This window comes from Chelon labrosus, assembly GCF_963514085.1.
Source record: "Chelon labrosus genome assembly, chromosome: 16".
Lineage (NCBI taxonomy): Eukaryota > Metazoa > Chordata > Actinopteri > Mugiliformes > Mugilidae > Chelon > Chelon labrosus.
Genome location: NC_140349.1, coordinates 19,940,830 through 19,963,968, shown reverse-complemented (window position 1 = coordinate 19,963,968; position 23,139 = coordinate 19,940,830). Strand labels below are relative to the sequence as shown.

The window sequence follows — 23,139 nt, the reverse complement described above, 5'->3', positions numbered from 1 at the left end:
TCTTCAAACCCTCCTTTGGCCGTGTGGTTTTAGTGCTACCGTTTTATCATCTATATTGTTACAATCTGAAGTTATATTTATTTTATTTTGTTCTGGCATTTCTTTATTTTACGCATATGCAAAAGCACTTTGCAACATGGTTTTGAAAAGTGCTTTATAAATAAAAATAATATATAAATAAAGTTATTATTATTGCTATGGAATCACATAAATTGGAGGACTGTTTTTGTATTTTGTTCAAACGGAGTTTGCCTTTTTCACTGGGTTTGCAGTGGGAAAAAAAATAAGCTCCCGAAGACATAAAACACATAATAAAACACAACAACATATTGCAAAGGGATCAGTAAAAGCTTTCTTCACACCAACAGACATTTGAAAAATAAGAACACATTGCTAAAGCTATTAAAAGTTATAGTATTGTGTTATTATTTTCTTTGTTATCTTAAGCTCTATAAAGAAAGAATGTATTGTATATAGTGTATTTCCTCGCTCACTTTTCATACTCTTCCTTAATCTAAAATGCTGTCAGCCGGGCAGTTGGGACTAGAACCAATAATAAATAATAAATCAACAGCGGTAGGACATCCAAGGCCACAGCAGCGGATACGCAGTCCATTTAGCAGTTTCTATCACAGGATGGAGTCCACAGAGCCCCGCTGCAGCTTCTCCACCTCAGCCTGTCTGACTGTTACTGTATATGACACAGCAGCGGCGTTCTCCTCCACAGAGAGCCACAGTGTGCATCTGTCTGTAACTATAACTGGGCCCGGTAAGCTGAGAAACCAGGAAACTAAACGTCCTTGACTTGGCTGTCCTCCCAGGTCCACACACACACTTGACAAGGACGCGCACACGCACACACACTTGACACAGACGCGCGCGCACACACACTTTCCTGTAGCTGAAGCCACAACAAGGAGACTTCATCTGATTTTAAAGATAAAGATGTGGGGGCTAGGCATCTGTTCACAGAGGCATATATCCGCTAAGTGTGTGGAGACCCAGCCTCAGCTCATCTTTTTAGTTTCTTTTTTTAAACCTTTATGTAGCACGCAACAATATGTGACATTCCGAAAATCAGAGAGATTTAGAAAATGTGAAAGAATTTAAAGTAAAAAGCACAGCTAACAAGAAGACAAACCACTGAGTGCATGCCCTTTCTGAAGCTCACCGTCAACAAGCTCAGTAAAGAAACTGCAAAAAGCATTACAGTTTTCATAACTCCATAGCACTGGAAAAACAACTCAATTGAAAAGCGTTGTGGGAAACTGCTTCGGTTTACTGCTTTTTTTTCTTTTTCTTTCTTTTTTTCTTTTTTTTTTTTTTTTACCCCGGAGAGCATTTAATGTCCGGACAACAGCTGGGGAAAGCCCGTCTCAACCATACAACAGGTTTCTGCGGCTCTAATGAGGACACGGGCAGGCAGCACATAGGAGCCCAAAGATTTTCTAGCTAGAATAAAGATAAAGATGGATAAAGAAATAAAAAATCTGCAAAACAATCAATGAAATGACTGTTACGTACGTGAACAGACTGAAAAGATAAATGAGTGCGAGTCACAGTGAGGCACTGATATAACAAGATATGGCAGACACCGAGGTAAGTGGAACTCCCCATGAAGGACATTTTTATAAATAACCTTCTAATCAGATTCTGTATCACAGCCTCTGAGTCTATTGTGTGAACAGGCAGACTGGACAAAAACCGCTGGCTAGAAATTACACCAGATGTTCAGGTGTATCAATATGTATCACTAATTCTTCACTTCCCAAGACTGGATTGTCGATCTCGTTTCAAGTTGGTAAAATACCCAAATACCTGGCTCACACACTCCATTTTTCTCTTCTTCGTTTATTTATTGGTTCTCCACTGTAAATTACTTTTCCTCTTACTGATTACTTTCACGTTTTTTAACAAGTAAACACAGGCAAATTCAGAATCTCCAAACAGGTTTATATAAGTTTTTTTATTTTTATTTTTTAAATGGCAAATGATCTTGCAATGCGTCACACCCATTTGCAATTAAAAATAATGTGATTCAATTAGGGCTGTCTGTAGATTAAAAGATTTAATCGCGATTAATCGTACGATTTCCATAAGTATCGCCAAATTCATTGCCGTTTTAACACCGGTTTTAAATGTCCACGGAAGAGATATTATTCAAGTTGGTATTACTCCTATAAACATCTCATCTCAGCTGCTCAGTTCATAACTCATTTCAAATCGGCAGTTAACGAGGATAAATTTGTCGAGAGAGACATTTGGCAGTGAATTAAGCTAAACTTAAAAAAATACCCGGTTTATATATCTATTTCTGCTCATATGTTTCTGCCTTTCTTCTTCTTCATTAGGGATTTTTGGCACTTTTGTTTATTACTGCCCTCTGCAGGGTTAAAGTATTTACTACTGCTCTGATCACTTCCTCAAACCTTCCTGAGGTCAAAATAACAGAACAAATCAAAAGCTTCTCGCTACAAATTCAGAGTTACATCAAAACTCTTGCATATAATGTAATAGTGCTGTATGCTTATACTGTAGCCACCAGCCTGAATTATTTAAACTTTATTTCTAAAGAATCCATTTGGTTGCGTCATCTTGGCGTGGCTGATGGGTCTAAATACGACAATACCCATGATCATCCGAGTACCACTGGCATGGAGAAGAAGCCAGTAAGATGTGTGAATTGGAATAACAGGAAATTCAAACTGTTGTTAATCAAATGTGGCGCCACAGCTGCTCAGTTCTATCAGACCTGACAGTGTAATCTTCAGCTCTCGTCCACTACCGCTCACAATTTTCAGGTTATGATTATTTCTGAAATGCGCCTTGGGGTAATATTAAACTTCTCTCTGGAAAAGTTAATGAACACAAACTTTTACCTTTTACTTTGCATGAAAGAACCAGCTGTTTTGCAATGCATGTGTTAGTTATCTGGACGGATGAACAGTGAGAGTGCTCCAGCTGTGATTCACCTATCATTAACTCCAAAGGCTCCTACCACTTCGCGACTCTGTTACTGTGTATGGCAACAGCGTGCAGGAGGGACACAAGCTGGGGCCCGAAATCAGATGAGAGGCAGAATTTAGCAGGACAGCTGATGTGATTGTTGTTCAGTCTGTGGCTCTTGTGTAGCAGCTGCTCTCTGGCTCATTATGTCCATCTGCTCTGCCCATGACAAAATGAAGTCCACAATATTATGGTGTTGCCGTATGGTCGTGCTTTATCTCAATTTTACTTTCAGGCAGTATTAGAAATCCATATTTGTACGGTTTAATTGTCAAAGTGGGCCTTTAACTTTGAAACTACAAGTAACTGAAAACATCGCATATCCATGAAATCGTGTTTGCTGGACATGTGACACTGCACAGGTCATCATCAGAGGTCACACAAAATTTACATCTTTTTCAATATTTAGGAAGAATTCCTAAAAAATAATAATGTAAACCAGTTATAATATGATAAGTTTCTTCGTAAATTTCAAAATAAATTAACATTTTACAAAAATGTTAACATACTGAACATTCAACTGAATGCACTGTAATTATAATACATAGCACTTGGCTACTTAGACTATGTTTACATTTCTTTTCAAAAAGAAAGAAAATAACATTTATTAGTGATGTCAAAGTTAATGCGTTAATTGCATTAACGGAAATTGCACTTAATCTAATCATTGTAGAAAGAAAGCAGAATATGAAGTGCAGCTGTAATGATTAATTGTATCCTGCAGAGGGCAGTAATATACAACGTAGCGTCAAAACTGACAGAAATCTCCAAAGAAGGAGAAGAAGAAAGCGAGCTGAACGCTGAACTGTGTTTAAGTCAATAAACAACATGCAGACTGTTGCATGTGTTGCAATGATTTCAAGATTTTTCATTTAACAGCTGCGCCTACTATAGTGTAGGATCTCCAAAGGATGCATTTCAGGACAACCTGATTCACGGATAGGATGGTCCACAGATGGGGGCTGTCATACAGCTGAGTGCTTTTTGTGGCTCCCTAATTGCCATTTCTGCACATTAGTGTCCCAAATAAACAAAAGTGACAATAATGGACTTCCACCGCAGGCATAAATTAGCTGCAGTAGCAGAAAGCTGGGTTGGCCTATTCCACCCTTTCACTTTTTGTCGGGCTTTGGACATTTTCTACTCGCTCCGTCTGATTTTTATACTTGTACTTAGAGTCAAAAAAACACAAAGATGTGGGTGAATACTGAGTCCTAGCTGGACAGGATAATAACGTCCCTGTCTGAATCCTTTCAGGAGTTCAGGGTTTCAGAAATTATAGTGAAAAAAGAGTCTGGTTATATTGAGCTGATTTCATCTTCAAAAAAATAAAAGGTATGATGCCAATTAAATCCAATAACTCCACCAGGAAGGTAATTTGTGGCCTTAGGGCATCAATATTCAACAGTGATACTCAACAAACTGTCATCCTGAGGACAGATAGTTAACAAAGGTTATTGTAGAGCAAACATCTCATATATTCTCCACTCAAAGTACACAGGATCTGTCAAACTTAGAGCAACCCTGCAGGAGTTTCTTCTCGTCTTTCAGAAGACGGGAGCACTGCCCCAGGCCTGGAGTAACAGTGTGTCATATTTTATTTGCCTGTACTTTATGTGCACGTATTGATCTTTACTCCTCGAACAACTAAAAGCCCAGATGGAGCCCTCAAGATTTCTGGAGAAATCTCTGAGCTGTGATGCTGAGCAATTTAAAGTGTATCTGGGGCTTTACTGTGAGTTGTGTGTCATGCAGCATAGTCAGCCTAGCCACAAATAGATATTACTGCCTTTCTCATGGTTGTACTGCTATATCCAAGTTCCTATAAGGTGCTCCATCGAAGTACGCACAAGTTAATAATTGAAAATGTAACAAAAATAAAACTAAAAATGCACCTATTGAGACATTGCCCATGCACAACACACAACACTGTCCAGTGTGGATTTTTGAGGCCAATGCTGATGTCGACATTTAGATGTTTAAAGAAGATACATTTTCATAAATAAACACATATCCTCTGCTAGTCATCATCAAAACAGAGGAATAATGTATTTGTTATGGTTTTTTATTTAGATTTAGGGGACCAATGAGCAAATAAGCACAAAAACAGACACTGGTCCAGGACTGGTCAAATTACATTTCTGGTGGTTTTTGGATTTGTGATTTTCTAGACCAGTCATGTCTCACTATTATAGCTCACAGAATCTGGCAGTCTATTTCAACGTTTGTTGTTGTTGTGGTGTTGTAGATGCTCATTGAATCCGAGTTGAGTGGCCACAGCATGCAAAAGGAGACACATCACGAGATATCCCGCTGGAATTGCAATCACCTTCAAATCTGATTTGGCAAGACTCCATTTAGATTTTCTTTTTCTTGTCCAAACTTTCAGAATCTAAATAAAATCTGGATAAGCCAAAACACATATTTGAGCTGGCAGTCCAAAGCTGGAACAAGCTGCCTTTGGTGCAGACGGCGTGCTACCATTACCACTACCACTGAGGATTATCAATGGGTCAGCAAAGTCATCTAGCTATAACTGCAGCCAACTATCAACTCTCTCATCTGCAGGTACAAAGCTAAACCCTCAACCATAGTTGCCTTACCCGTTCCCTTCAAGGGTTACCGCGATCACCTGGGGGTCAGGTTCCCTCGTGGGTTTGCACCGTCTCGTTGGTGTACGGAGTACAGAGTAGTACTCTTGAAGGCTGTTGGGGAGCACTTCCTCCTGTACACTGGGCCACATAATTTCCCCACCACAACAGCTACCACTTCCTGCACCACGGAGGGAGCAAGAACAGTATGTGCTGTGCACCGCTGCAGCACACAAAACAAACATGCCAGTATGATAAAGATATGTAAGCTCACTAGTACGCCCTAAACAAATTCAGTACTCTGCTTGCAAAGCATTATGCAACTCCAGTTGATGCAACATTTTCTGTTGACTATTACAGATATTAACAGAGAACAGTCACTCTAAAACACACACACCAAAAGGTCCACATACTGTACGTTTGTGGCCTTGGCCTTTGTTCCCATATTATAATATCATGCTGTGCACCAATTTTCCAGCTAAGAGTTTGGAAACCTGTGACTTCACTAGACTATAGAACTGAATTATTTACCTGCTCTTTTTTCTTTAAACCAATTGTAAAATGTACCACTCTTGCAGCTGCATTAATCAATATTTATGTGAACATTTGGTCAAATTACAGGTGCAATGTAAAAGGGGTTGCTCAGAGAGACCAGCCCACAGAAGACTAGAATTACTCTCGCTACATCGCAGTGCAACATTTTAGGGTCTTTTAGCCAGGACAGAATAACATAGGCAGTACCCAGAATCCAGATGTGTGTGACTAAAACCTTTCATCCTCCCACAGCCATTTACCTGTTTAGCTGCTTGCTAAAATTTCTGCTTGGTCGGGCCTCTTTTGACAGCTTACTTTCTCAGAGGCAGTAGTCACTTTTGAGCTCAACATCAATGACAGAAGTAATTCCTGGCTGTTTGATTTGGTACATTTGAATTTTCTCCTTGGTTAATTTCTGCAGCAAAAGACATCAAGAGACTGTGCGACCTTATTTCACAGGTCATTCACTTCCTCCATGGCAGTAAAATACATTACAGAAGCCTTCAGGAAGTCCTACGGTTAAACCAGACTAACCAAACACAGGGTAATAAAAGACTCATTACCAACAGTTATCCAAAACTAACAAGCAGTATGGCATTTATAGTCTAACCATTCAAAGAGAAATCTGAAGTTGTCATATCTTCAATTGTAAAAAAAAGCTCATTTATATTCAGACCATAGACTGTATAAAGATAGATGGCGGAACTGCTCCTCGGACTTGAAGCCAAAGCAAGTAGAGCTCCCCCTGGTGACCGGCTGCAGTATATGTCAGAAGCTCCACCTCCTATATGTTAGTGGAAGTTTTGTTGCTCTATCCCTGTTCAGACCTGGTTATTTGAGTAATCCTGTTGCAACTGACCAGCATAAAGTACAGGTGTGAACACACACAGCATGCACTGAGGACACATTTAAGTGACCCGGTCTCAGACTACATTTGGTGGTGGTCTGGGATTCTTTCAGAAAAAAAACATACACAACCGCTATTTTATATGATCACCTGAAGAGGGGAAAAAGCCTCGTAAATGCTTTGTGGAGTAAAGTTGCCATATTCATTCAACAATGATCACATCTTTATTTACCTTTATTACAGCAGATTTGTGTTCCACATTTTGTGTAATCTCCCCAATTCTTCATGTCAAGAAACAGTGCTGTTCATGGTTCTGTTGCAGAGGTAGATGGAAATAATAATCCAATAGAAACAGCAGCTGTTATAAAATTCTGCTGTGCCCCAAAGGATGTCGGCGTTAAAGTGAGATCACATCTCAAGAAGCATTTAAAATGTAAGGTGTGAACTACAGATTTTTATGTGGTCATTTGTGATCGGATCATCAGGAATGCATTCCAGTAAGAAAGTCTGTGTCTCTTGTAAGTGTAAATAACTGTCTTCAAACGCATTAGCCATGAGAGGGGAAGTGTTCTAGTACCCCAAAGTAGCAAAAAGTTGAAACGCTGCAGCTTTAATGGCCTGCTCTACGAAACATACCAAGTCAGGGAGTGTCTATCAAAGGTAGACTGTTGCATTATATAAGGCGTAGTATTCTGTTTTATTTATACATACCTGTACAAAGGATTAGATGGACATTTTAAATTTTTTTTATTTTTTTTTGCAAACTTTTTGTCTGTCTTTAAACTACATACATCAAGGGCATTAATAAATCACTAGAGAAACTCATTAATTTCCTAGTTGAGGATACGTGTGAATGAATAGCCTAAGAGACATCATTATAACACATCCGAGGCCTGAAAAACAGGTAATTATAAAATATTGCCAATTTAAGATATTAAATTATTAAACTGAACAGATATGTTTTCAAAAGAAATCTCCTTTTCTATGGAGAATTTAGAAAACTGATAATGGGAAATTCCATCTTCTTTAATTTGTGATGAAGTGGCTAACAGCTGCTTTCCTTTCCTTTCCTTCAGCCTAATTTACAGACTGTCTGGGTTCCAAAAATTACTTTCAATTTTTCTGTGACTTACAGTCAAAAAGGGGACGACATGCAGCAACAGTGCGGAATCGAACCAATGAGCTACTAGGGCGACCCGTTTTAGTTAATATTTCCAGTTACAGCGGAGGGAACTGAAACACAATGTCCACTGTGGCTAATCAAGCAGATGTGAACCAATGCTATTTAATAACATCTTTATATGACAATAGAAACGTGAACAAACCATTTATAAGTAATCAACAGAACCAAACTAAACTGATATGCTGTAGCCTGTATTCAAACCTTCTTCCGGGTCTTCATTGACTTAAACTGGGTGCTTGACAACACAGATTGCTGCAGTGGCAATTGTCATCAGGATTTGTGCCTTTGTCTCGGACGTACAACTTCTCATAACTGTTTTTATTTTGTTCTGAAGGCTGAACTCACACTCTGCTCCCACAGAAAGGGATTAAGAACTCTACTTCAGCCAGCCAGGGCATTGTAAATGGGGAACATTTCTCCTTGGGACATGACCAGGGCATAAGGATTGCCAGAGGGACCCTTGCAACCATTGAAAGCTACAAATCTTCATCCTCCAGCGACTGTAAACAACCCCGGACACCTTCACATTTGACTGGAATGAAGGTCTTCTCATACATGAACTCTTCTATTGCTATTCCAGTGGTATAGATTTATTCTTTTTATCTCAGCGTCAACACTTATCCTTTAGGAGAAGGCCTCAGCAAGCCGAGGACACCTTTAGTGTGAGTAGAAAAGGAAGAAAATAACAAATGCACTATACATAACGATAGCTAAGACTGAAGTGAACATGGACCTGGTGAAACTAGCGTGAACTGTGCTAGCATTAGTATCCAATGTAGCTTGGTGGCACTGCAAATTTAGCCTGTGTCTTTGTCCAATGAACACACTAGGTCAAAGCATTTTCCGCACTATTAATTTGTATAATCATAACAGGCTACTTATAATTGAAACTGAAAAACAAATACAAACTCAGAAATTTGCTACACAAATACTTGTGATACAATTTAACTATCACATGTGTAATATTTGCATTTGGAATAAACGCTGAAATTCTCCCCTCTTGCGTTTGGTTGCATTCTTTTAAATTATTACATACTGTATGTATTTTGACATATTTATACATTCTGTGTGCTCAAGTAATCCTTACATATTTTCTTTCAAAAAATATATGCGGGAGATTCTAAATTGGCCGTAGGTGTGAGTGTGACTGTGAATGGTTGTCTGTCTCTCTGTGTTAGCCCTGCGATAGACCGGCGACCTGTCCAGGGTGTACCCCCGCCTCTCGCCCGATGACAGCTGGGATAGGCTACAGCAGACCCCCGCGACCCTTCACAGGAACAAGCGGTTACAGAAGATGAATGAATGAATGAATGCAGGGTATAGAGAACAATATGAAAAAACGTTCCTCCCAATATCCTCCACACACCAGACAGCACCTAGATAGCATCAAACGTCATCCTCATACTTCTAAATGAAAGCAGAAGCTTAGAACATGTGCTTAGTATAGGCACACCTTTGTTGAGAACACCAGACAAAGGCAGTTGCTGATTTAAAACAAAACACTGTGAGGTAAACCACAAGCGTAGAATCAAAAGTCAAGGAGGCAAAAAACAGGAAATAGGCCTCTGTTTGGGTACACGCTGTACTCTTTCTCATTGCTAGATTAGCTGATTGTTGCTGACAAGCCCTCGTACCTATAGGGGAATGAGACTAAGTACTGTAGACAGTGTAGCTGAGAATCCTGATTAATGCCAGTTAAAAGTTAGTTTTACACGTTTTCTTCAAATGTTAAGACTACCCCATAAAACCTTTCACAGAGAGAAGGAGGGCAACTAATCTTCGAGAAAAGTACGAGGGAAGAAGCTTGAGGCATGAAAGAAGTTAACATTCCTTGAGTCTGACATAAAGTTAATGAAAAGCACACACGCTTTACAGCAACATCCTCCACTTTCAAACCGTTCTTCTCTGACTGTAATGGATTGTTTAGCCGTCCCCACAGAACATCACATAAAGCAGACCGGACTCTCAGAGTGAGACAGAGAAGCCATATCATCAGACGTGTTCCCATACCTTCAGACAGATTCACTGTGAAGTCTTGCAGATGCTCTAGTTTGATAATGTGGGAAAGTTTGGTTAAAAAATGAAGCAAAACTAAACATTCCATAGCTTCATAGGGCTATGTGTAGCAACATTTACACATGCTGGAACTGAAATCTTCCATTTTCTTAAATGGAATGCCATATATTACATTATATTATATTATATTACATTATATTATATTATAGTATATTATATTATATTTTGTTGATTCAATCAGAATTAAACCCATACTTTGCAGATTTTCAGATAAATAGTCATATACAATCAGTGCTACTAAATTCTTCTCCTATATTGACTCATATTTAAGGAAGAAGAAAGGAAAACGAAACAAAAAGTGGCTGCAGCCAAATCAGACCAATATAATCTCAAGAACACGCATTAGCATGGACACTGATCAATATGTGTCTCCCACAAACAGCCAAAGCCTGTCTGTTGAGGTGTAGGTTGACCTTGCATTAACATTCATCCCGGGGAATCCGATCACAAGTGGCCAGCTAGTGCTGATGCAAGTGCAGGTGTGAACACACCCAGGACACACTGAGGATGCATCTCAGATCACATCTGGAGGTGGTCTGGTACACATTTGACACACATTTTTCAGGGTTTTAAAAAACAATCTGAAGTTTGTGCAGGTCTCTAAAATAACTAATGTCAGGACGGAGATGAAAAATGAACAGGCTAAGTAGTAACTTAACACGTCTTTCAGGGTGAGAGAGCCGTCACAGTCAGCTTCAGACTATATTAACATTTCCCTTGTTTGTGGTTCTGATACAGCAGCTGTACACAATATTATATGCTCTCCAAATTATCTCAGATCTCAAGTTCTGACTGGGGAGGCATGTGGAGAGGCATTTTAATGCCAGGTGTGAAAAACTGGTAAATAAAGCTGGCTTGTGATCAGATTGCCCAGGTAGGATGTTACTGCAAGGTCTGAACGGGGCCTCAGTATCTGTGTTAAAAGTGTGTCAGTATTTCTTTAATCTCGGCTGACTGTGTTAAATCCTTCTGTCGCTGCTCTGACTCACTATTTTTTTTCTTCTGACTGTCGGAGTCCTGAAATACTCCAGTAATCCACAGTCCAGGTTTCAGTCTTTTTTCCTTGCTCATTAATCCTCTCATGATCACTCATACTAGAGTAAGATCAGGGCTAGCATAAGGGCTGTTTCCTTATACATCACTGAATTTAGGAGACTTTTGGTTCGTAACAAATGGACACAATAAACAATGGTACAATATGCAAATCAGTCAATGTGGACTGAATTCATAAAAAGGATGGCGTAGTTGTTTTGAAACCTCCCCAAAGGGCATCAGGACCTTATCTAAGTTTAAATGTCAGCCCTCCCCGCAGTCTTCATTGCGCCTGCATCATGAATCAGCACCGATGAGCAACAGTAAACAATAGCGTGCCAACGTGCATCTTTTTGAAGGTGGTATTCAAATAAGAGTCGATCTTGATCCTCCGACCACCGCGCCTGCAGCCCTCTAATACTTAATTTACGAAGCTGCATCACACCATGCAACGTGATACAGGCTCGTCATCATGGCAACTGGTATCGCAAAAAGGACAACAGATGGTGTTTTCATTAAAGAATTCAAGCCAATAGAAGAATCAACCAAATGACAGCCTACAGTGCACTTATCATATTACATTAAGTTCTCTGGCTGCCGGGAACAAAACACGCAGGTCAATGTCAAAAAGGGTCGCTGATACACAGGGACTATCCACTGTGTTTTCGTGTTCCGGTTACACTGTACATAGTCGTGAGCATGATTGTTCGCTGGAGACTGGGAGCTGAGTGTTGCGCCCATTAATCTGTGCATTGCCGTAACAACCAGCTGAGAGAACACATCGTGAACACGTCATGATGTATGACAAATGGCCGACAGCTGGAGCCAACACACCCATGAACAATGTTTGGCGTCTAAAGTTATCATCGTTAAACTTTATCTCCAACACAGAGGCCTTTCTGGTTTCTCTTGAACACCTCCTTTCGAGCAGCACGGCTGATCTCTTGGTTTTCATTTTTAATAAGCTGTCACATATATTTCCCTCCTTGCAATATACTGCACACAAAGCTAGTTCAGTCACGGCTTAATTTATAGCGCAACACATCCTTCGCAGTGTTGCAACGATAGAAGCTGCCTTTATTTAATGAGTTTTTTTTTTTTTCTTTTTAATTAGCTGATGTTAAATCAATCACAGTGAGGTTTTGATGAATCAGCTGTTGCTTTCAGAGGTGATAGCTAGTGCTAAGTGCAGTAAGCTGTTCACTGCCCTCAGTGAGAAGCTGAATATGTCTACTGGGGTAGTATTAGCATTTTGTGCTTTTATTTATAGCTGACATGCTGCTCTAATGCACCCATGTGACAGCCAAACTAGAGTATGGAGAATAAAGCTTCCATTATTCAACAACATTTTGGAACATACCGTGCATGTGGTTAATTAAAACTGTTGTGGTCATTTTATAGTTTATTACAGTGAGCAGCATGGGTTGAGAGAAATATGCTATTTAAAGTCATAACTGGTTAATATTAGACTGGCGTAGGCAAACTCAGTTCGTGTCAGAATATGAGTCTGGTCATGCACCATTAAAGGGGAGCTACTGTCTTTTACAACCTGGACCTTATTTCTGGCATAAAATACGATCGTTTACTCACCCATATAACTTTTGTGTCATTTGCAGTTGTTCGGGAGATATTTAGATCTGCGTATGTCTATATAGTGGGAGTGATTGGGGCACCGAAACGCAGCCTGGATGATGTCATCTGTGAGCGTCGCGCGCACCCATGACGGTCGGCTTGTTTACCTGGAATTTGCTACAGCTATGGTTCGTCCACAACCTCAGAATCGGAAAAATATTCAGCCATGTTGCAAAAAACTAGCAGTAGCAAATTACAGATAAACAAGCCAAGAGATGACATCATCCAGGTCAAAAGACATCATCTGGGGTCTGTCAATCTACAGACCCCGGATGATGATAACAGGTAACTCTGGACTCAACGGGGAAAAGCACTAGCGTACGATAACAAAATATTGGTGATATGAACGAGTTTCACGGCAGATAATGAGTTATTTAGAGGCTGCGTTTCGGTGCCCCAGTCACTCCCACTATATGGATATTTATATATATATATATATATATATATATATATATATATATGGTTAAATATCTCCTGAACAACTGCAAATGACACAGAAGTTATATGGGTGAGTAAACGATCGTATTTTATGCAAGAAATAAGGTCCAGGTTGTAAAAAACATTAGTTCCCCTTTAATATTTCATTATTGTCCTCCAACCAAACAAACTCAGCTCGACGGTACTCAAATGACTATGTCGCTGTAACTCTTCTGTCCATCACCAAATGAAGACCGCGCAAACAACTTGATTGGCCTGGCAGATCTTTGCTGGAGCATAATTGGTTCCCAACAGAGAGAGCCTCCAGTCTGGCTTAGTTAAGTATAACTAAGGATAGTTAAGTATAGCACATGTACACAGTATATTGGTATCCTATGGAAGCAACAAGACTAGCAATTAAACTGCAACAGTAGAATTTGAGGTTTTTTCACTTGTCCTTCGCAGTCTCTGTAAGAGAAACCAGATTTCCACAGTTTTCTGAATCCGATTTCTTGGTGATTTACAGATGGGATTCTAATCGAATTCTCCTTCAGGTCAAATTTCAGCCGTCTCGAATGTTTTTATACCACATAATTTAATATAAATGCGGTCCACTGCTCATGGATTCTGCAAAGATTCCGTGGGCAATATATAGTAATTAGCTGAAAAGACGGGGAGACAATACAAGGCCTAAACTTGTACAAAGTTTACGCTGGTACAGATGAGAGATGTTATGAAAGAAACACAATCACAAACTAAGTGGAAACTACCACAACTTGAGGATGAAGCCTGTGCAGCATTCCTTCAAGTGCAAAGCTGCCAGAGGCCACTAGATGCTGGCTCCAAGTGACTCCCATTCACAAAGTGCCAATGTCTTTCTACAAGTAACTCTTTCATTTGTTTTTCTGCACAACTGCTGCAGCCGTTGATTGACAGCTGTGGCTGACGCAAGCAGTTACTCTAATGACGCCCTCACATAATGCTGTCACACAAATGTTTGTAATCGCAACACGGCCCTGTTAGCGCAATAGCTACTTAAACTAGCATTAGCTAAAGTAGCTAATGTTTGCCCATGTGCAGGTTGGTTGGTGTTTCCACTAAGCTGGTTTTCTCTTCTGACCAACTGTGGACTTTAGACTGGCTCCAATGAAAGCAAATGAGACACACACATAGTTGAACTGAAATCTTGCAGTGACCCCTAGAAATCTAAATCTTTTTTTTTTTTTCCATTAGACTGTATGCACTATGAGGACAGCCTACCTCATATCCGAAATGTATTAGTATAACTTTGATCAACTAGTGACAGTAAACCATTAACACTAACCAGTAAACAAACAATTGTAAATAATTGCATTTATAAGGGAAATGCCTGGGATTTTAGCTTAAGTGCTGGGACTAGTGGTTAGAAAAGTGGATGTATGACGTAACCCCTAAACTGCTCTTTGGGCACCGCTTGGTTGCGTGTACAGATGGAGCATTTAAATGCAGAGAACAAATTTCCCCACTGTGGTATGCAATTAGGGATACAATTTATTTAGATTTATTTACTTTCTCCTACCACAGTTGGTTAAAGTGTTGCAGTGTGTGCTGGCCAGCTGATCTCACTTGTTAGTGCTAACATTAGCACAGCTAACACTGTAGGTAATGGGGTATGTAAGTATTCGCGAAATACCTCAAATGCATCGTGTACAGATAATTATCTGTTTTGAGGAGCAGAAATCTATGTGCCGTTGTGGTTTTTAACAAACTACTTTACGTGTTTGTCAGTTGATCCAGAATTGTAGAGTTATGATTTTCAAAGCTTCGGAAGCCAGACCAACTTCCCTGCCCGCAGAATTTTTGTGGTGGAAAGTTGATCTAGAGTCACTTCACTGGAAATTGACTATGCTCTGGCAAAGTTCTGTGGACAAAACAAATTCAATCAAAGTTGCATTTGTTTACAACAAAGTGGGTCTGATCGGCTGAGGGACTATTTAATTGCGTGCAGAGCACGTTTTTCCTCTGTATCGGGTGAAACACACACCATAATGAAATCCAAATGGAGTTTTACCAGACTCATACTTTATAAAGAATGGAGTCTGGATACACCAAGCTAAGATTCCATACAAATATATTTTTTCACCAATCTGTCACTAAAAGCATGTGAGTGTGAATGGTTGTCTGTCTCTCTGCGTTAGCCCTGAGATAGACTGGAGACCTGTCCAGGGTGTACCCCGCCTTTTGCCTGATGACAGCTGGGATAGGCTCCAGGCCCCACCCCCCGGCCCCCAACCGTGACCCTTCACAGGACAAGCGGTTACAGAAAATGAATGAATGAATGTCACTAAAAGACAGTGACTATTGATAAGATTGGGTTCATGAGGTGGACACACTGATCCAAATGAATGATCATATTGCTCTACAAGCGATAGATACGCAAATAAGCAAAAGTTTAATCAGGGAAAAAAATATATATAGTACTTGTCTGGTGTGGACTAAGAATGACTGAGCGTGTTATCTTTTACAAACTTCTGATGATGGCAAAAAGTTGAAGCTAATAATTAGATTTCCAATGACGTCACAGCGGAACACAGTTCATTGAACTGAACACCGTTTTAATCACCCTGCATGACATCTTGTGTAGATTGTGTAGATCAGTATTGTCCAGCCCAATGATTACACACACACACACACACACACACACACACGCACACAGTTGCAGCTATGAAACGCAACAACAACAAAAAATAAACAAGCAAATCACCAGTCTGTCACACCATAATTTATCTTGGGATTTGGGCTTCATTACATTTACATCATGACTTGCAACTACTAGACACTGAGAAATGTGTGTGTGTGTTCCTTGGCCACAGCAGGGAGGTCTAGTGGAGAGACACACTGTGTATTGGCTTTGTGCAAGCTGCAGGACTCTGGCTGTGTGGAATTAAGCAACATGAAGGTCTTACCAGAGGAAGTGGTGAAGTCTGACTCCGGGCAGCGCTGAGGAGCTGCTGAGCTCCCCGAGAGAAACACCTACGAAAACACACACACAGGGCCTGGTTAGACTAATAAGCACCCAAGTTGAAAATCACAGCGCAGCTATGAAAAGCTGCGGATCCTCAGGAAAGATAGAAACGATTGAAACTTGTTGCCACAGCATTAAAAATTTACCCAAGGCTCTGGGTGAGTTTAAAGTTTTAAAGCTTCTCACCAGTGAGGGCAAAGACATTAATACCACCCACAATCCAGGCATGTGCAGATGTGTCCACAATGTATATGAAATCATATGAGAGTAGAAAAGGTTTAGAGGAAATACGGTCTATCAGTGAAGGCAACTGCAAGGCCCGTGTGTCTAGCAGGATGTAGTCACTACATCCGGCAAAAACGACCTATATTCAGCAATACCTTCAACATACCAACTCCCACAGTGGCTTTAAAATGCACTTAACCTCTAGTGGTTGTCGCGTGTGGTTATGAACACAAATATTTCCCAATGCAGTAAAGTTGAAGAAATCCCAGTATAAGTTTCCCTCTCCACTTCAGACCAGCTTTCCCGAAATGAGAAAATGAGAAAAATCTTTTTATTTTATTTAATGTTTTGTTCCTTTAAGCCAAGAATGGCATTTTCAGAGGAAAATGTCCATAAAAAAAACAATAAAAAAATAAAATAAAATGTGGCAAAACAACATGTGCACCTAGACAGAAATGAATGCTGGGGCTTGTTGAATTCATGACCAGACCTCAAGGGAAGGAGGAAAAAAAAAAAAACAGGAGGTGGTTTGATTATGAGGAAGGGAGAAAGAAGCAAAGCATTTGTCATTAATTCAGTGGCAGGACAGGACTGGTCATCTCTCGCCGAGAGACGGTAATCACTTGTAATCAGACTTAATGGCGGCTCTAATGGGAAAGCTTTCCCTCCCTGCCTGTTCTGTCTGTAGAGGGAAGCGTGCATGTGTGCACGCACACTTCCATCTGAATAATTGTTTTAATAATACCCTCTATTCAAACAGTGCAACATAATCAAGTCCTATTTGTACGTATTGCTAATTTACATGTTTGCTTGGTTCTTGATCTCTTCGGGTTTCACTTGTATACGTTCATTAATTTGTGGAGGCTGGTTACTCTGTTCAGTCTCAGATGGTTAAAGGTTGCTTCTGTCACGCAACATTTTTGTTAATTATAGCCACAACTAATCCACTTTTCAAAAGGTGTGGCTGGGATAACTGGTGCTGTTTCAGGTAGAAGGTGGTTAAAGTGTTCATTTAGGGTCTTGTCATAAACAATATGGAAAAAGAAAATGAATACTGATGGTAATTTCTTTCAATTGACTTCTCCCAGTAACCCCTCTGCACAAAGCTAGATACTTGATGGACACTGAAATCACGACAGGAAAAAGAAAGCAATTTTCCCTCAATGAGACATGTAGCCTCCTCCAAGCTTCTGACAGACTGATAAAAAACAAGCCAACGAGATGCGACGGCAAACCGCGCCGTTCCTCGGGCTACCTTGTGCAGTCGACACAAATCACGAGAACGGTAATGGGTACAAGGGATGGGGACAGAAAACAAATCTGCTCAGGGGAAGCACTTGTGGTTGAAGCAGCCTGCTGCTCATGTGGATTGATATTGCTCAGTCACGCCATGCCCAGCTATTGGTAAGTCAGTTTCATTGCTTTATAGTCGTGTAATTATTATTACAAAAGTCAATTAAGATGGTTATCTGCATGAGAAATAATGGCTGGAAAACAGCACACTCTGACAGCACTGGTTGTCAGAGTGGTCATTACTGAAGCTCGCCCAGACTCCTCTTTCAGATTATGCATTTCCTCTACTAATGATGTATTTGGCATCTCTTCTACATTGTGCTACACCGCTCCCACAGATGGACACAAATTCACAATGTTTAGGATGAAACTGACTGCACCACAAATCTAAAAAAAAAAAAAGATTAATTTTATCCAAGAATAGCCACACTGCAACACCTACTGTAAAAACTGCTACTTTTCTGAGGCATAAACTGGAATAGCTGCAAATAGTGTAAACAGTGCAGGGATTTGAGTTATTTTAACTTAGTAATGCTATTAGGGTAGTTAAAATGAATGTTAACACCGCTGTTTGTTTATTTTTCTAATGTACGCACATTTTCTTGTTAAGACCTCAGCGCAAACTGTAGTGTTTGAAATCAGGAAGTGATCAAAGCAGCGGCAATGCTATGGAAAGCAAGCAGAATCTGAAGTGTGGTCATAGTCAGTGATTCTGACCTGCAGCAACACACAACGGACAAAATGACATAAATGACAAAAGAAGAAGACTGAAGAAACAAGCACGAATGGATGAAGAAACAGGCCTTTTGAACGGCAAGTTGAGCTTCAAAGTTCTGCCGGATGGTATCTGGACAACAATAGTCTGAACAGTATTTATCATTGTTTTGGATTGTTGCAGTAACGATGAGATACATTTGCAATAGCAAGCATATTTGTTCCTATGTTGATATGAGCATTAAAGGTTTGAAAAATTACCCCTGCAATTAAATATTTTTTCTAACTTGGAATAATAGAGCAATAACAGAACTCAAGAACTTTAAGGAAAATTGGCTTTTAGTTACGTTTTTTCGAACCACTGTAAATGGTGTTTTTAAAGCACAGACTTGGGAGTGAAAAAGTAACATTTGAAAGTGAACAAGCTCAGGGCATCATTTCTTGCCAAATAACAGAAAAAAATAAAATAAAAAAATCATGCAGTAAAATTTTCATCCACAATATATGAGCTCATTAATAATACATTAGTGCCTAGACATTCCGAATGTGTGTTGCTAGCAAGACACTTCACTTGTTAACCCCAGGTAAAGCTATGACAGCAGGGACAGACACTTCCAATAAGCCACATCTCAGCTCAGGTTCTCTATCCTACTTAATTAAAACCCAAAGCACGAATCAGACAAAGTCTCTTGTTCAGTCTTGCTTATGTGAATATTTCAGTCAGGAGCCACGACACTATTATTCAAACTTTCATTAAATCCTTTTTAGGTTACATTACATTTCTGTATTCTTATTTTAGCCCTTTGCATTCTGACATAACAAGCCCAGTTATGGCCAAATATGTGTTAAATTGTCTTTGTCTCTCTGTCAAGCACTGTAAAAGTTGTCTTTGAAAAGCACTACGGAAATAAAGTTATTTTTATTATAAACATGTCCACATAGGAGCCCGGGAGGAACTGCTATGGGAGTGCCTAAGGCAGCAAAACTGATGAGTGATGGGTGATGAGGAGGAAGGAGAAATCCAATGGAAGACCAAACCCCTCCGTGGGAGATATTATGAGCAGATAGAGTAAGTGACTGACATAACAAAACCCTACTAATGACTAGAAAAGACTGGCCTGAAGGCAGCACAGAGGCTCTGATTGTGGCAACACAGGAATAGCACCAGATCCAAAGGGCCAGGGTCTACCACAGAGCAGGTGGGACCTTATGTGCAGACTGTACAAAGATGTCCTCAGTTTACACTGAGAGGCAAAATCAAGTGCTGGGATAAAGCATGCGAACATATGTGCTGAGTATGTGTGAAAGTCAAAGTCCCAATTGGCTACATCACTGTAAGAGGCGAGAACAACATAGGGTCCCGTGGGACTTCAAGTTCCAGACTGACAAATAACTGCTGGCTATTATCTAGTCAGAAATGTGTGTGTTATATTTTTTTTGGGCGAAGAAAGACACAAGAGAGATAAAAAGAGCGTGTGTCTGGGAGAGAGAGACAGAGTTGTGAAAAAAAATGCCAAATGAAACACTCCGTTTCCATGGTGATTTGAGTTATATTTGACAATGTGACGCACATTTTCAGCATCCACTTTTGCTGTTAGTCATCTCCATCTTTTCCAGTGCAGTGAGCTAAACACATAAACGGTTAATACAAGAGAAAGGGGAGATAAAATGACATTCATGTGTTGTGTCAAGGTCTGGGGAAAGTTTAGAAAAGGCTTCCAGCTGTTAGTCGACAGGCCGGGGTGTGATGGTTGCAAATGGTTAAGTAGAGGCTGGATGTGGTAGAGCTCCTCCTCACTATTTTACTTCACGGGTGTGTCAAGTGGTCTGTGGTGAACTTAATGATTGCAAGACCTTCGTGTGCTTGTGATCCCAACTTGTGAGTCCCCACTTAATGTTTCCAGTTTGATTAGTATAGTTTGCTAAGCCTCCAATTACTTCACTATTAACTTCCAGAAAGGAGTACACTGGATGCTTAACCTGTTAACAAGAAACATCTTGTATTCACTAATGTCTAATGTCTCTTTAATAATGCTATCTGAGACAAGAAATGCAGGACCCACACACAAATTCTTAGATTAATGAAGAATTACAAAGAGTGTAACAAAGAGTGCTGTAGAGGGAGGCAGGATAATCCAATAAACCAAAAGCAAAACTGTGAAAACAAGAAACCACGATGAGCTGAGAGGAAACACGATGGAGAATGGACAACTAATTCCAGGGTAAGAGGACAACAAATCAACAATTTGCTGGTGAATTTCTTCGTCAAAGATATTAGACATTTAGCTGCAGTACACAGAGAAGGCAACAAGCTGTAGAATAAGAAATAAATGCTACTGATGGTGCTGAGTTGCTGCCTGTTTTTATACAGACTATACATATCTGCAGCACACAGTATGTAGCACATGAGCTGTCTGTTCTCAGCAGATGCACTAAGGTCAATAATACGGATTCCATTGCTGCAAAGCATTACTTTCTACTGTGTTTTTACTAGTAACGTCTTCTTCTTGTTGTAAGTAAGAAATCTGAACTCGTGCAACCCCTACAAGACACAGGTAATGAGGGTGGAGCACACAGGGACAAATCAAACAATCAAAGAGAGGAAAACACAAGAAGTAAAGCAAGACACAAAAACACCAAGAAATAAACTTTAAAAACAGAAAGTGGACTAAATAATGTGATCATATGGCTTCATCCTTGCAAGACTTCTACGAGCCCAAAGCAAATCATAATAAGCCACACCTGAGGTGATGTGGATAAAACAGCATGACTGGAAAAACCTAAGAGACATTGTACCTACGCTGCAGAAGCTCACAACATGTCACCAGTTACTTGTTTGTCTTATTTTTTTATGTCTGTCTCCCCTTTGTTGCTGCCCTGGGGTCGTAACACAGACGAGAGCAGTTTTGGTAGCTGGCTGTAGTTTGTTGCTGGATGATATATGTTGCATACCTGATCTAATATTTTGGGTGCTTTCTGGTGGTTTTTTAACAAATTTTGAGATGGAAACCATCAGCTATATCTGGAAACACTGGAGAGCTCCCTACAGCACACAACTCTGCAAAGTCAATCCGGTTAGTTCGTAGCTAGGTATGACGACGGCACCCAATTCAAACTGAAAAGAAGTTAATCTTCTGGGAGTAGAAAGAAAAATAAAGAGGAGAAACGAAAGTAGGACAGTGGTAAGTGAAGCAGATAACGACAATTAATGATAAATAGCTATGCTTCTAGCCATAACTTATGACTAAACTCTGAACAAAAAGAGTTCCACCAGCATTAGCACATTATTTCATTTGTTCCTTCTTTGAGAGTTACCATCAGTTAACGTAGCAAGCAGAGCAGTGAGCATGATCAAGTCTGGAGCGCGTGCCACTAGCATGAGTCAAGATACCGCCGCCAGTCAACTTGTTAGCTTAGCTAGGAGGATGAACGATTGTGAAAAAGCTACGCTTCAACTTAGGTACTGGTACCGAAATACACATGGTTCCTGCCATTTCTAGGGTTTTACCTGTCATTTAAGAGGACATTAGAGGAAGAAAATAAACTTAGTTTGACACGTCAGTTAACTGTTAAATGGAATTTTGCGTATGGCCCCAACAGACTCCAGAATCACCTTTGACAAGACTACACATTTGATATTTAAAGCTGCATGAATGTTTTTCTGTGTGATACTGTTCAGGAAGCAGATATAGCGTGTTAGTCAGAACTTTTTTGAAGAAAAGCTAATGCAGCTAGAAAGAGGGTTAATAACAGGAATTTGCGGGTAGTAAAATCCCAACCAAGCTAAAAGAACTTAAATCCCTCCAAATAGTTGATTGAAACGGCAATTAAGCAATAATTACTTGAAGTTCTTTATATTGGCCATTACACATAGTCATCTTGTATATTCATTCATTCATTCATCTTCTGTACCCGCTTATTCCTGTTAAGGGTCGCGGGGGTCTGCTGGAGCCTATCCCAGCTGTCATCGGGCGAGAGGCGGGGCACACCCTGGACAGGTTGTAAAAAAAAAATGTGCAGCTTTAGTGTCGCAATAATTTATTGGCCAAAACTGCAAGTGCTGATATTTCTGGCAATAAAAAAAAAATATATCACCGAAGTGCACAGCAGAAGACTGAAGTAGCACTGTTATTCCTGTGTTTCCCGTGCTATGGTGCTTCTGTTGAATCAGCTCACATTAGCTACAGTAGCTCAGGGGATGATCAGACTGTCACCTTTTCAGCAGCAAGAGGCGCCTCCGTTCAGTTGTTTACAGCAGTATTTTTGCACACTGCTGCTGTTGCTGCGCTCCAGGCACCTGATGTGCTGTGGGTTTTTGTTGGAGAAAGGGTTTAAAAAAGAAAGGAGAAAAAAAATAAAATAAAGTGCTGCAGGTTACAAAATGTTCAAAAGATCACAGCAGCTTTTGCTCTTTTGTCCAATCAAGTAAAAACCTACAGAGTACACACTTATGTTTGGTCTTTGATAAAAAGAGAATATCAAAAGTGAAACAAAAGTGAAACGTTATTACTAAAAACAGAGAGCCTGGGTTGTGATTAAAATGGATGCCATGTTGAACTTTAAAAGTTATCTAACTGTATTACAT

The 23,139-nt window shown here is 40.0% G+C and overlaps 1 protein-coding gene across 1 annotated transcript in view; it reads right to left on the bottom strand.

Annotated features, from left to right (window-relative positions):
- thrb (thyroid hormone receptor beta) overlaps positions 1-23,139 on the bottom strand; it is a 114,159-nt gene that overhangs the window by 31,141 nt on the left and 59,879 nt on the right. Inside the window, exon 2 of the mRNA XM_084563187.1 lies at positions 16,264-16,330. The gene's annotated coding sequence lies outside the window, so the exon portion shown is untranslated. The remainder of the gene's footprint in view (positions 1-16,263; positions 16,331-23,139) is intronic.